The following is a 15424-nucleotide window of genomic DNA, read 5'->3' as shown; positions in this document are numbered from 1 at the left end:
ACACGGCATGTGTCATCTATTATTTAGTTTTTTACTTAAATATAATGAAATATGTACAGGGCCAGACTGGGACAATAAGTCAGGCTGGGAATTATTCACCCAGCCAGGCCACTACCAGTTTTTTCTTTTGCCATTTTGCTGGATTTAGTTGTGAATATGTAAAGCGTTGCTGCCCATAGTGATAGCCTTATAGTTTAAATCTACTACCCAATAATAAACATATGGACAGGGGTTACTATTTAAAAAAATGTGCAAATGTATTTGGGAACCTGCCCATGTGAACATATTTTAAGAGGGGGTGGACCTCAAATCCTCTAGGGGGTCCGGTGGCATCTCTCCCGTAAGATTTATTTTTAAATGTTGGAGTTAAATGCATCAATCTGGTGCATTTTGAGGGGAAAATAAAGAGACTAGATCTATGGAAACACCCATACAGTATGAAACAGAACTGTATACATTTAAATGATCATAACATAATAAGACCATGACATATCCAATATAAAAAAATTAATTGAAAGTTGTTTATTTTTTTATTTTTGGTATAGTTGTGTGTGTCTAGGCTCCTGAACCAGCCTCTCTTGTGTCTCTCCTCTCGCTCCTCTCCCCCTTGCTCCTCCTTGAGGCAGAAGCAAAGACTCGTTTTAGCTCTCAACAAGTTTTAAAAGTTTATCTTACCTTTTTTCACCTATTTAACATATGTTTCTTTTTATTCATTCATATTTTACTAATCAGTGTCACCCCTCAAATGGCAATATGTGTTTACATAAATGTTGACCAAACCGTTTGAGACCCACAGAGATAACTTAGACTAAGTTAACTATCTAAACACTCAGTCCTTTACTTCACCTAAGCTGTAGTTATCAGCCTCTCAGTCTGACTGCAGAGGACTCTCCCTCCACCTTGTTGTTGAAACAGCTCCTTATATCTGTTAGAGCAGCTAGCTAACCAGATGCTAACAACAAAAGTAAAAGTAACCAAGGGCTTTGATTTATGATCGGTATGGAAGTGGCCATGTCGGCAGGCCACATCATGTAGAGAGACAGCCACCCTGTATGAGGCAGACCCACATTTGCGCAGCGTTGCGTTTACAGTACATAGCCTACAACAAAATGTAAATCGCCAGGCCAGCAGGCCACTTAACAGGCCAGGCCATCGGGAAACCTCCCGGTCCTCCCGATGGCCAAACGGGCCTGAATTTGTATGAAAAAGATAATGAAAATGTCTTTAGATTTACCCTACGGCATGCTCACAGAAGACCTCCAGTAAAGTACATTTCAGCAGCAAATAATTTAACACCATGGAGGGAATAAAACATTGTTGTGCTGCTCCTTTAAGAGGGCCCGCAAAGGGTTTTAGGTTTTGGACTGTGTGTTTCACACCAACGCGGTTCCAGGGCCTGTTCGGAGCTAGAGCCTGATAAGCATGGGCGCGGGAAGGGGGGTGCTGAGGGCGCTGCAGCACCCCCTAGGGGCAGGCAGGGGGTGCGGAGCTCCCCTGTCTGAATTATTATTTGACGGTTATTTCTGCTCCCGCTGTGCATAATCTGTGTAATATGTAGCCAATAAATTCCACATTGTTGATAAAATGATATTTTGGCCTGCCCCGAATGTTTTTTCTGTAGCCCCGGACAATTCTACCTCAATAATATAATACATTAACCGTGCTTTACCTGAACCTCATCAAAACACTAGAAAGGACGGCAGGACTGTGATTTCCCGTGTTCAGTGAATGCAACAGAGGCAAGACACCAGACCAATCAGAGAGTTGGATGGAAATAAAAGTGTGCTTGTGTCATTCAAGCTCGCGGCTCTGTGTGTGTGCGGAAATAGCGCATTTAGTGTGTGTGAGAGAGGGAGAGAGAGAGAGGGACCGGTGCCAGCAGCAGGGACCGTGTTGTTAGCATCTGGTTAGCTAGCTGCACTAACGGACATACGGAGCTGTTTGTTCCACAACAAGCTGGAGGAGAGCTCTCCTCTCAGACTGAGAGGCTCAGGTGAGCTAAAGGACTCTCTGAGTGTTTAGATAGTTAACTTTAGTCTAAGTTATCTCAATGGGTCTCAAACGGTTTGGTCAAAAATTATTCAAAAGATTATTTCCGCGGCACACCTTCATATGATCATTATAGTTATAAAAAAAATAAGAGAATAAAGGAAAAACAATTATGAAATACTATACAGTATGGCAGTAAAACAAGAATACAGTTTGAAAGGGGAGTGATTTGTAAAATATCCATAAAGAAAAAGAACATCTGCTTACAGTTGTGTTTCATCTGGGTGTTGAGAGATGTATCCATAGATCTCTTAAAGGCCCAGTGAAGTGCATGTTTTTGCACCAAAATGAAATGGCAGTTTCATTCCTTACATATCATTGTGCCTGTTCATGGCTAAAATAATTTTTAATAATTCATAATTAATGAATTAATGAATTATTAATTTTGCCGTCTGAGCCTAACGGAAGTTGCAGACGATAGTGGCTGTGACGTCACAAGATGTACCCAGTTGCGATTGTAAACATGGCGGAGACTCTGGAAAGTGATACTAGTGTGAGATAAATGATTGATTTGGACAGCTTTTCGGACAGGATAGATGAGGAAAGTGATCAATCTGGTGCACTTTGAGGGCAACATTAAGAGATTTATGGATACAGCTCTCAACACTCATATGAAACATATATTTCAATAATCAAAAAACATTGGAATGATTTCTTAACCTATTTTATACAACTAATATTACATAGATGGAAATATTTGTTTACATAGATGACCAAACCCACTGAGATAACTTAGGCTACAGTTTACCTCCCTGAGCTGACGTTATCTCTCTCAGTCCCACAGGAGAGCACTCTCCCTCTCCTTATTGTTGAAACAGCTAATCTCCGTTAGCTCCGAGCTAGCACCAGATGCTAACAACAACCCTGTAACTCTGTCAGTCTCTCTTTCTCTCTCTCTCGAATCGACCACTGGCCTTTATTTATCATGATCAATCAAATAATCTACGAAACAATGACCCCAGCCAGGCTCACCTTCATCTTTTGGGAACAGAAACATCGCCACTTCGGCAGACTTGACATTACTACAGCCAGCGGCAATGCATCGTTTCCCCTGTGTTTTTCATCCCTCTTTCTTCACTGTCGCCTCCATTGTCAGGTTTTCTCGATTGGAAATCACTTCCAGTCGACTCCGACACACTTTCCAGGAAAATACTAGCTCAAAAACGTTGAGAAATTCGACTTTGAAAAAGAGAAAAAACGAACGGTGGTGAATGTAAACAGTGCAGCGGCGTCCATCTCGTGACGTCACGCAGTAGATCGCAAGCCACGCCCACGAAGGCGAAGGTCGACTGCAGATTTCCCCGGAAAATTCAAAACTCGTCAAATTTGTTGCTATTCCAACATTTTTTGATATGGGTTCCAATGGACAATTTTGGTCATTACTATACGTATTAGCATAACAGATCATGCACAGGTGCACACTTCACTGGGCCTTTAATGTTGCTCTCAAAGTGCATCAGATTGATGCTTTTAACTTCAATATTTAAAAAAAATCTTCCCCGGGGAGAATCCCCCCGGACCCCCCTAGAGGAGGTGAGGTCCGCTCCCCACTCGTAAAAAATAGCATTTTACCCCTGCCTATATGCCGTGAGCTGATTATCGAGCCTTCATTGTAACAGTTGCGGGTTTATTGTGTGTTTGCGTGTGGGGAGTTTTTTTGTGCGTGCTCTATAGTGCCCGTAATAGTGTTCACTGGAGTCCAGCACCTCAGCACCCCCACTCAAAATACCTTCCCGCGCCTCTGCTGATAAGCACCGTTTTTTCCTGTTCACAAAATAGCGGAGCCGGCTCTAAGCACCAACAAACGGTGCTTACCAAGCACCAAAACAGTGTTGGTCTAGAACAGGGGTCGGCAACCCGCGGCCCACGGGCCGCATGTGGCCCTTTAAGCCCTCTGCTCTGGCTCCCTTGAGCTTAGACAAAAATAAGAAGGAAATAAAATAAAAGTATTTGTAGGACTATTTATATTTTGTTGCATGGTTGAAAATGTTTCGTATCTTGTATTTTGAGGTGATACTGTGACACATAAATAAAAAACAAAACGGTTTTAATTAGATCAACTAAAATATGCGTCACATCCTGCTATGGTCCAGAGCTAGCGCCTTTTCTTGGAGGCGAATAACCTGACCCCCGACTCGATGAGCGAACTATGGATAAATTAAAGAAAAGTACCAGAGGAACACAGGATTTAATTCTGTGTGGACAGAGTTATATGCTTTCACAGCAAACGATGCTGGTTTACCGGTATGTTTGATATGTAGAGAGAAGTTGTCAACGGTGCTGCAGCCTTTACGTAACGAGGAACAACAAGGGAGAGGAAGACAGCTGACAATCTTCAGTCTTAATTCAATGGGGTATGTAATTTATTTCAGAAAACACTTTTTGTTATATTCCATGGAATGCTCTTAACGTCCCGATAGCAATGAATATATTAAATGTTTTGACAATAAATACATACAAAAATGTATCTCCGGAAGCCGTAGTACTGTAAAAAGCACGACCAATAATCTGAGCCGGTGTCGGTACCAGATGTGTTCGGGGTACCATATGTGTTCGGGTGTCCGTCTCTTACCAGTGACGTCACGACGTCACGATGTAATGACGTCACGCATTGTGATTGGCTGTACGGTAATTTACCCACGCTGTCTAGACTATCATAGAGGGGTTTTTTGATCATTACATTACATTGTATTTAGCTGACGCTTCAGTGCATTCGACCAACAAGATAAAAACTTGAAGAAATACAATAAAACTTGAAGAAAAACAAAGACGAATGAGGAGAAGAACAAGAGAAATTGAAGGTAAGAAGTATATAACGTAATATGGTAGGTAATATGTAATATGTTCAGTGCCGTTGGTACGTTAGTTCAAACAGTAACAACGGACTATTTTTCTTAGCGTATGCATGTCAATTTAAATCAATACATACAACTATTTCACATGTACAATATTTTCTTAGCCCTAATACTTAATACTACTTATTTCGTTTTGATTGTTATATTTGATTATTTTATATATTATCAATAAATTATATATTATATATCAATATGATATACTTTTCTATATAATAGATTATCAAAAAAAGTATTTATTAAGTAAGGGATAATGCGCAGCAATCACAATCAAGTCCACAATCGAATCCATAAAGACAAAGTAAATCTGTTTACAGTTGTTTCATATGGATGTTGAGAGGTATCCATATATCTCTTCATTTTGCTCTCAAAGTGCACCAGATTGATGCATTTAACTTCAATATTTAAAAAAAATCACTCCAAAGGGAGTCCTTGTTCTTCCTTCTGTCTGTCTGAATCTGTGTATTCTCATGTTCCGATTAACCCAGCCAAATTTTTCTTCTTTTGTGTCTTGATGTGATCTTGAGTCGAGGCTGATCCTCTTGCTGTGGTCCCGCATCCTAGATCCTCTATCCTGAGTTCTGGATTAAGTCGTGGACTTCGGGTCGTGGCTGAACCTGTCTCTGCGGTCCTGCCTGGGTCTCGTCGTGCTGCCTCCCTGAAGGCTCCCACAGGATTGTTGACATCTTCGTGGATTCATCCTATTATTATAGACGCATGCATTTCCTAACATTCGGTCTACCTATGTTGCAAATGTATTATCTCTTCGATTTACACACGGCATCTATTGCACGTCTGTCCGTCCTGGGAGAGGGATCCCTCTTCTGTTGCTCTCCCCGAGGTTTCTCCCATTTTTCCCTTTAAACTGTGGGTTTTCTCTTGAAGTTTTTCCTTGTACGATGTGAGTGTCTAAGGACAAAGGGTGTCGTTTTCTTCTCATACTGATATTCTGAACAAACTGCTGTTGTATTGGCTGTAAAATGTCTTTACTGTAGGGTATTTTTATTATTTGTACAGCACTTTGGCTCGACCAAAAATCGTTTATAAATGTGCTATATAAATAAAACTTGATTTGATTGATTTGATTTGAAAGGGTGTGCGCCAAGGTTCCGTATTAGGACCAATAATTTCACCATATACTGTATGTAAATAATCTCTAATAATCTTTCAAATGCTGCTTTCCATTTTTATGCAGATGATACTGTTATTTATTGTTCATCCTCTTCTATAGAGCAAGTCTTGATTTCATCGAGTCTGCCTTTGATGTTTTTCCATCCCATTTATCTCAACTCAAGTTAGTATTAAATGCAGACAACTCCAAACTCATGATATTCTCAAATCGCAAAAAGTTAACTTCTTTTCTCCCCAACATTTGTACTGTTCAAGGGACTGACATTGACATTGAAAGGGTCACTACATACACATATCTAGGTTTTATTATTGATCAGAACTTATCTTTCAAGTCACACACTGAAAATGTTGTGTTAAAATTAGGTTTCTCCTTTCAGACAAGGAAACATTTGATCTCTGCAACGTTTTTACCAGTATTGGATTCTGGTGATCTGCTTTACATGAATGCCTCTGACCAGTGCCTAAAGAGTTTGGATACTGTGTACCATTGTGCATTATGTTTTATTACATATATATATATATACAGGACTGTCTCAGAAAATTAGAATATTGTGATAAAGTTCTTTATTTTCTGTAATGCAATTAAAAAAACAAAAATGTCATACATTCTGGATTCATTACAAATCAACTGAAATATTGCAAGCCTTTTATTATTTTAATATTGCTGATTATGGCATACAGCTTAAGAAAACTCAAAAATCCTATCTCAAAAAATTAGAATAGTTCCTCAGACCAAGTAAAAAAAAAAGATTTATAACAGCAAAACACAATCAAACATTTGAAAATGTCCATTAATGCACTCAGTACTTGGTTGGGAATCCTTTTGCACGGATTACTGCATCAATGCGGCGTGGCATGGAGGCAATCAGCCTGTGGCATTGCTGAGGTGTTATGGATGCCCAGGATGCTTCAATAGCGGCCTTTAGCTCATTAGCATTGTTGGGTCTGGTGTCTTTCAGCTTCTTCTTCACAATACCCCACATATTCTCTATGGGGTTCAGGTCAGGGGAATTTGCAGGCCAATCGAGGACAGTAATGCCATGGTCAGTACACCAGTTACTGGTGGTTTTGGCACTGTGGGCAGGTGCCAGATCATGCTGGAAAATGAATTCCTCATCTCCATAGAGCTTTTCAGCAGACGGAAGCATGTAGTGCTCTAAAATCTCTTGGTACACATCTGCATTTACTCTGGGCTTGATGAAACACAGTGGACCAACACCAGCAGCTGACATGGCTCCCCAAACCATCGCTGACTGTGGGAACTTCACACTGGATTTCAAGCAACTTGGATTTTGCTCCTCTCCAGCCTTTCTCCAGACTCTGGCGCCTTGACTTCCAAATGAAATACAAAACTTGCTTTCGTCTGAAAAGAGGACTTTGGACCACTGTGCAACTGTCCAGTGCTTCTTTTCCTTAGCCCAAGTCAGACGCCTCTTCCGTTGTCTTGAGTTCAGAAGTGGCTTGACCATGGGAATACGGCTATTGTAGCCCATTTCCCGGACACGTCTGTGAACAGTGACTTTTGATACCTGGACTCCAGCTTCAGTCCACTGTCTTTGAAGCTCCCCCAAATTCTGGAAGCGACTCTTCTTCACAATGCTGTTAAGGCTGCGGTCATCTCTCTTGGTTGTGCAGCGTTTCCTGCCACATTTCCCCCTTCCAACAGACTTTTTGTGGATGTGCTTTGAAACTGCACTCTGTGAACAGCTTGCTCTTTGAGAAATTTCTTTTTGTGTCTTACCCTCCTGATGGAGGGTGTCAATGACGGTCCTCTGGACAGCAGTCAGATCAGCAGTCTTCCCCATACTTGTGATTTAGTTTACTGAACCAAGCTGAGTGTTTTTCAAGGCTCAGGAAACCCTTGCAGGTGTTTCGAGTTAATTAGACGATTCAAGTGATTCGTTGAACACCCTACTAGTATACTTTTTCATGATATTCTAATATTTAGAGATAGGATATTTGAGTTTTCTTAAGCTGTATGCCATAATCAGCAATATTAAAATAATAAAAGGCTTGCAATATTTCAGTTGATTTGTAATGAATCCAGAATGTATGACATTTTTGTTTTTTTAATTGCATTACAGAAAATAAAGAACTTTATCACAATATTCTAATTTTCTGAGACAGTCCTGTATATATATTGTGAGTTTGGAATAAATATGCACTTCATGAAAATTATTAGTTGGTTACTGTTAGTAAAAAAACAGTAAGGTTAATACTGGATGTTTTTTACACTTGGATATGTTTTCTGTAACACTTGTAACATTATTCTCCAGTTTATGCATTTGAGTGACTTGCAGTTAATGCTCGACATTCAATTCAAAACCTTTATTTATCCAGGTAAAATCCCATTGAGATCAATGATCTATTTTTCAAGGGAGACCTGCAGCAGTAGGTTCCACATGAAGACATAAAAACATAAACAACAGAACAACAAAAGGACATCATACAGCAAAAAATACAGGGATTACAATTTACATATCTATCCACATGTACAGGTACCAACAGCATCTGACTGTGGAGCATCCAACCGAGCTTTAAAAACATGTAGTGGTACCAGCTTGGTAATTTTACATTCTTTTTGCAGACTGTTCCAAGTTAGTGGAGCTGCACATCTAAAAGCTTTCTTCCCTAAGACAGTCCTAGCACTTGGCACATTTAATAAAACCACAGCATGAGATCTCAGGCAATAAGTACTTTCAATTTGCAGAGAGATCAGGGAGCAGATATAAGATGGTACTTTATCCAACATGGCTTTGTAAATGAAAATGTACCAGTGACTGAGCCTCAGTACAGTAAGTGATGGCAAAACCGCCTTGGTTTACAGTGTACAGTGATGCGTAAGTGCTTTACAGTTTGTCACAAATCTCAGTGCACTGTGATAGTAAAACCTTATTGTGGTGTAATTATATATCCAAAGCAGTCAGAAGTCAGAAAATCTTTAGTGATGTTTAACCACTCAGAAGACAGCCCATCAAAATGAACACATTGGGACCTTTCAGAGAGGTAGTTCATCTTCTACATATAATAACGGACAAAGTAAAGAATGAAGTGTAGGCTATGTTTAAATGTTCGGAATTTGACCGTGTATGATGGTCCTCTTGAGTTGCCGTACAGCCAATGGCGTACAGCCATTGCTCCGTTTTCATGTTTTTTTAACATGTTTTTCACAAACATTTTCACACGCTAGGAGCATAGGAATAATTCAATTCGGTTCGTCATGATCTGTAGATGTGATTTTCCCCCGAGCACCCCTGGGTAAATTACCGTACAGCCAATCACAATGCGTACAATGCGTGACGTCATTGGTAAGAGACGGCCCCCGAACACATATGGTACCCCGAACACATCTGGTACCGACACCGGCCCGGCTAAAGTAACTGGATGGCCTATCTGCCTGTCAGCCTTCCATCTGTGCACAAACTTATCTCGTGCCCTCATTGGTCATGTAGGTGTTCGTGTGTGTTGGAGGAGGGACTCTGTAAGAAAGTCTGAAGGAAGAGGCAGATTTTTTCCGGTTGTGTATTTTCAAATTCTAGCGCATTCAAGCTGGTTTCTCCATTCTTACCTACCCTACCTTTAACTCTTTTTAGGGTGCAGCTATATGTTTTATTTATTTCAAAGTGGGCCCATTTTAATAATATTTTTTTCCCCTTCAAATGTGCAGAGGACTCCCCAAGTGCTGTGTTTAATTTATTTTAAAGTAGGCCTGTGTATTATTTGTAATTCTCCTTATAGGAGTTCTTTGTTTCTTATTAGAGGTTAACAGTTTTATATAATGTAATAAATAGCCTAATAAATGCAAAAAAACTGTAGTTTTTGTCTGATATAACAATAAATACAACTTTATTAGCTATCAAGCTATGAAATATGTTATGCGACTCCAGACAAAAAAATGTTTTGGAAAAAGGAGCAAAATTGCTCTTTTGGTCAAAAAGGTTGCAGACCCCTGGTCTAGAAGCAAGAACCGCATACGTCACGCTTACGTCGGAGGCGGGGGAAGGGGCGGTATCAACCTGAACAGTTTTTGGCGAGTACAGCAAATAAAAGTTGTAACAAGCAGTAGCGCTGAGCAAAGTGACTAGAACGCAACCACACACTTGTAAAAAAACACACTTTATAAAGTCAGGCAACACTAACCAGGCTTAGTGTGATTCTGTTTATTTGTACCTTACTTTGACCATCCGTTCGCTATCATTGATCATTGTGGAGAGCAGGCAGACGTTTTGTTTTGTATTATAGCAGCTATCGGATGGAATCAATACATGGGCTGCACAGGTGGCCATGTCCGACTATCACAAATAGAATCATAATGAAAAATACGCTGGTAAAATGTGCCTGCAGAAAACGGCTTACAATAGGATAGCAACAAGTAGTCAAGAAAGTCAGTTTAGCTTCTGTTGCTATGCTAACATCACCCATTTTATACCAAAGAAACTTTCATAACAGCGTTGTGATGCCAAACAGTGCAAATGCCGCTGAATCACATTAATAAACAATGAACCACCGCACTCTGGAGAAAAGTATAAGGGTTGAGAAATAGTTATTTAATTTAATCTGGCTTCGTATGATTAAAAGCAATACGATCATCGACCCGACGCAGTCCCCCATTGTCGTTGTTGTGAGCGCCGTTGGGGAGAAAATCAGCTACGTAAACGGTGACGCCATGGCGCAGCTGCGGTAGCACCAGTCGGGCTCTGGGCGGTGTGAACAAAACGGGGTCTGAAAAGAAAAACCGGTTCCGAACCAGAAGAGCGCAAGCACGGAGCTAGAACGGGAACTGCGTTTGTGAAAGGGGCATGTGGAGCACATGGGTTGTTTCCTGTCAATTAAACCCTTGCTCAAATCCTAGGGTCTTTATGTCTGTAAGTATCATTCCATATATTGTCTGTATATACTTAGTTGCACATTTAAACTGATTATATGCAAAACATGTAGAACAATGAATGATGCTAAACTTGTTAGCCTGTGCGCCAACCCAGTCTCACAGCATTTCATGTCACGACATTTAATCTATTGATTTGTCTTCACCAACACGATTTTCCCCTTTTTTTCATGTCACACAGAACAATTTTAAAAGCAATGTATTTCTATTGGTAGTATGTTTCGTGCCTGCACCACGCCTTTTTGTCCGGTCGGGTCTTGGAAGACCGGAAGCTGTGTGGTTCATAAAAACATGTTCTTACTCAATATCAAGCCACGATTATTGTTTTTCTTTTAAATCGTATAATGTCGTACTTTTTTTGCGTTCGTGAGGAAAATAAATGGGACTCAGAGCCTCAGAATACTGAAATCTGTATTTTTTTAATCTTTTTTTTCCTTCAAATTTGTTATTCTTTTCTAAATAACACACTGTTATTTACTCAACAATAACACACAATTATCCTTGTTTTTATTTATTTGTTTATTTCTATAATCTCAGGCTTTTTTGGCGTCCGTCAGGAACTGAATTTGAAAGTAAACAGAAAACAGACGTAGGCCTATAAGGGACATTTCGAGCATCATTGCGATACACAGCCACTGAACTGATTACCCAAGATCCTCAGCTGTGGTTTATGCTCGGTGATTTGTATGTTTTAGCCGCAATGTACGTTGGGATATGGTGTTAATGCGATATGAAATCCAAAAAGCATTTCGGAGTTTAGGATGGCCGAAGACACTACACTACCCACAATCACACTTGCCAACCTTGAGACCTCAGAATTCAGGAGCATTTCAAAACTACCACGGGGGGGATCGCGCGCTACTAAAGAGACACGCTACCATGGAAACCAAACAATGGTGTAGCTGTATTAAAGTCTGAGTTGAAACATTTACCCTGGTAAATCTGATTTTGTCAGAAATCGGGAGAAATGCGGGAGAAATATGACCCTGGGAGGAAACCGGGAGAGGGCTATGAAATCGGGAGTCTCCCGCGAAAATCGGAAGGGTTGGCAAGTATGCCCATAATCCTCAGCTATCGTTTGGGACTACAGTCCCTTTGCTTGAAAAACCCTGTGATTAATCTTCAAGCTCTGGGATTGGATGTTGGAGTGGTAGTGTGCCAAGTTTACACCGAGCGTCAAACAACTCTTTGAAATGAAACAAAACCACGGCAGACTATCCAAAACTGGACTCGAACGGGACCAGATCCCTATAAAGTATATTCATTATTCGTTATTCTCTACTAATAGTTAATTAAAGAAATATTTTGCACATCCCTTTCAAGATTTTCTAAGGTTTATTGACATATCATATACACAACTATGGTGTAGTTATGCAATGAATGAAAAACTTGGGTCGCAGGTTCCTCAACAGTGCATTACAAGACATCTATCAATATGTGTGTATACCTCCACCATTAAACTGTCATATTCTGCACATTTCTTATAGTATCTACATGTATCTATTAAGAGTATAATTAATATGTATAATATCAGCTAAAATAAGAGCTTCAACATAGTTAACATTGCAGGAAAGCAATATATTAGACGTTAAGTACTTTGTCAGGCTTAATATTTATCTGTAGATACCCCCAAAGCTTTTTTCTTATTTAAAAGAAGACCTTAACCTAAAGTATTCTTTAATGTTTAAATAAAGGTTGTAGAGATCACTTACAGTATCTTCTGGATTTTTTATATTCTATATTTCTATCATTGACCTTCTACTTTCTCCCTATTTTGTATGTACTCTTAATATATTTTTTTATCAAATATTATTTAAAAATAATTCAATAACGTGCTTTAACCACTAGGCGGTGTATTACAATGCAGTTATGTGATGACTTTCAAAGAGAAAAGCAAGCACACTCGGATTCAAGTATTATTTTCTTTTCTTTTTTTAAATGTGATTTCATATCGCATTAACACCATATCCCAGCGTGCATTGCGGCTAAAACATCCAAATCACCGAGCTCAAACCATAGCTAAGGATCTTGGGTAAGTTTAGTGGGTATGAATCTGTTTCCAGTTATTTCAATTTGAAATTCAGTTCCTGACGGACGCCAAAAAAGCCAGAGATTGTAGAATTAAACAAATAAATAAAAACAAGGATAATGGTGTGTTATTGTTGAGTAAATAATGGTGTGTTATTTAGAAAAGAATAACAAATTAGAAGGACATTTCTTTTTTTTTAAATAAATACAGATTTCAGTATTCTGAGACTCTGAGCCCCATTTCTTTTCCTCACGGACGGCAAAAAAAGTCAGACATTATAGGCTTTAAAATAAAAACAATAATTGTGGCTTGATATTGAGTAAGAACATGTTTTTACGAACCCCACAGCTTCCGGTCTTCCAAGACCCGACCGGAAAAAAGACGTGTTGCAGGCACGAAACATACTACCAATAGAAATACATTGCTTTTAAAATCGTTCTGTGTGACACGAAAAAAAGGGGGAAATCGTGTTGGTGAACACAAATCAATAGATTAAATGTCGTGACTATAACACAACATGCCGTGAGACTGGGTTGTGTGAGCAGCAGTTGAAATGTTTGTAGCATTTATGCTAACAGGTAGGCCTACTCTGCTGTTTAGAATTTTTGTTTAGTCTTGTTTATTTGTATTTAGTGCTTAATGTGACAACGTCTCATGACTTGGTTTGGTTTGTATTTCAGTTTTACAAAATGAAAATGGAAATGAATCAGTAAACATCCGAAACTGACCTGAGGCCTGTACTACGAAGCTGGTTCAACCTAAGTTAGCCGGTTGGCCTAATCCAAAACATACGCGATCTCGCTAAACTGTACTATGTCACGGGTTATCAAGTGGATCGCTCAACCTAGCCGTGTCCTATCTAGTTAGGTGCGCATTCACATGAAAGGGGTGGTATTTGGAGCATTCGACCAATCACAAACATGGACAAGCGTACTGACAGCGCAGCGTCATACTTCCTGAATGAAAATTCAACTATAATATTAGACATATGAAGAAGTTGAACTTTAAACATCCACGACTTAAAGACTTTATCCAGGATAAAAGCCACATAGTTGCACCTGCAAGGTGAATACAGAAGTAAAAGGAAAAGTGTTTGAATTCGTACATTAACAGGTTTACGATATCACTCCCCCATCTAAGACACGATCTGACTTTGATTACATTTGACTCGAGTGTTTCGTCAACTTAATGTGTTGCTTAAAATAATACTGCATACAGTATGTGACACTGTGAGTGTTGCACGGCCAGATACGGCTCAGCTGACTCAGATAAGGAAATATATGATACATTATGATGTGATATGCCGTGGTATTTAATGTTACTTTGGTCCGGTTACTTATGTTGTGGCAGATATTTAAGTAAGCTTTCTTAACGCTAATGTTATAATAGTCAGATTGCTCTGAAGATGGGAGGTGATATTCTATTAATGTTCACGTTCACACAGTCGGAGATTTTTGCCGGCCGTCTTTCCTGCAACGGCAGCTTTTCTGTATTTCCTTTCTCCTGTAATATGACTTGATCGTTTTAAACTCCGCACACTGAGCTCTGATTGGTCAGCAGGCAGTGCTTTCACTGAGTTGATCTCTTAGCCTGCAACCTAACCTGCTCCGGGGCAGGTTAGCCGCTCAGCATAAATTACCATGGAGATCTAGCCTGCTAAAAAGAGAACCAGCGTCGTAGGACCGGAAACCCAGAGTTTTCCCTGAAGTTAGCCGGCTAAGCAAAAATCCTGCTTCATAGTACAGGCCTCAGCTGTCTCCTGGGCCCAGGAGTTCAAAACTTTTAATCTCAATCTGATCCGATCAGATTTTGAAATCCCATTTTTTGTGATCCAGGATCCGACAAATCGGCCAGATTTTGTCCCTGGAGTTCAAAGCAATTCAGGATAGGATCAGCCTAATCCAGATCCGATTTTTCAAGATGACTAGATCCTGAATATCAGTGCTTTAATCCTTATGTCATCAACATTTGGTTGAAAACAAAATAGGACACCACAAACGTGACCAAAAAAGGAAAAATCTAATTGATTTGCCATGAAGGCTAAAAATTGTGTATTATTTCAGTTAACAAACTTTGCCATCTTATTTATATTGAAACATATTTTTAAATAAATGGTACAGTACATTTTGCTCTGGTAATCCACTGGAAATCCACCCCTCTGGTGGGATCAGGGTAATCCAGTTTTTTGGGATCAAACTGATCCCAATCCTGTGTTGTCGGTTTGAACTACCCGTTTTCAAGATTTGATCCAGATTAAAGCTTGGATTGGATTTTCTGATCTGGTCGGATATCAAAGTGATCCTAATCCTGTTTTTTGGTTTTGAACTCCCCAAAATCCAAATCTGATTTGATCAGATAGGGATTAAAAGTTTTGAACTCCTGGGCCCTGGGTATTGAATCCTGATCTTGTTAAATTATCTGGCAAACCTGCCATCTTAGATTATTCTTGTAAAGGCAGAACAATGGTATACATCCTGT

The sequence above is a fragment of the Notothenia rossii genome (genome assembly GCF_949606895.1).
Source record: "Notothenia rossii genome assembly, chromosome: 7".
NCBI classification, from domain to species: Eukaryota; Metazoa; Chordata; class Actinopteri; order Perciformes; family Nototheniidae; genus Notothenia; species Notothenia rossii.
This window is presented reverse-complemented; position numbering follows the sequence as displayed.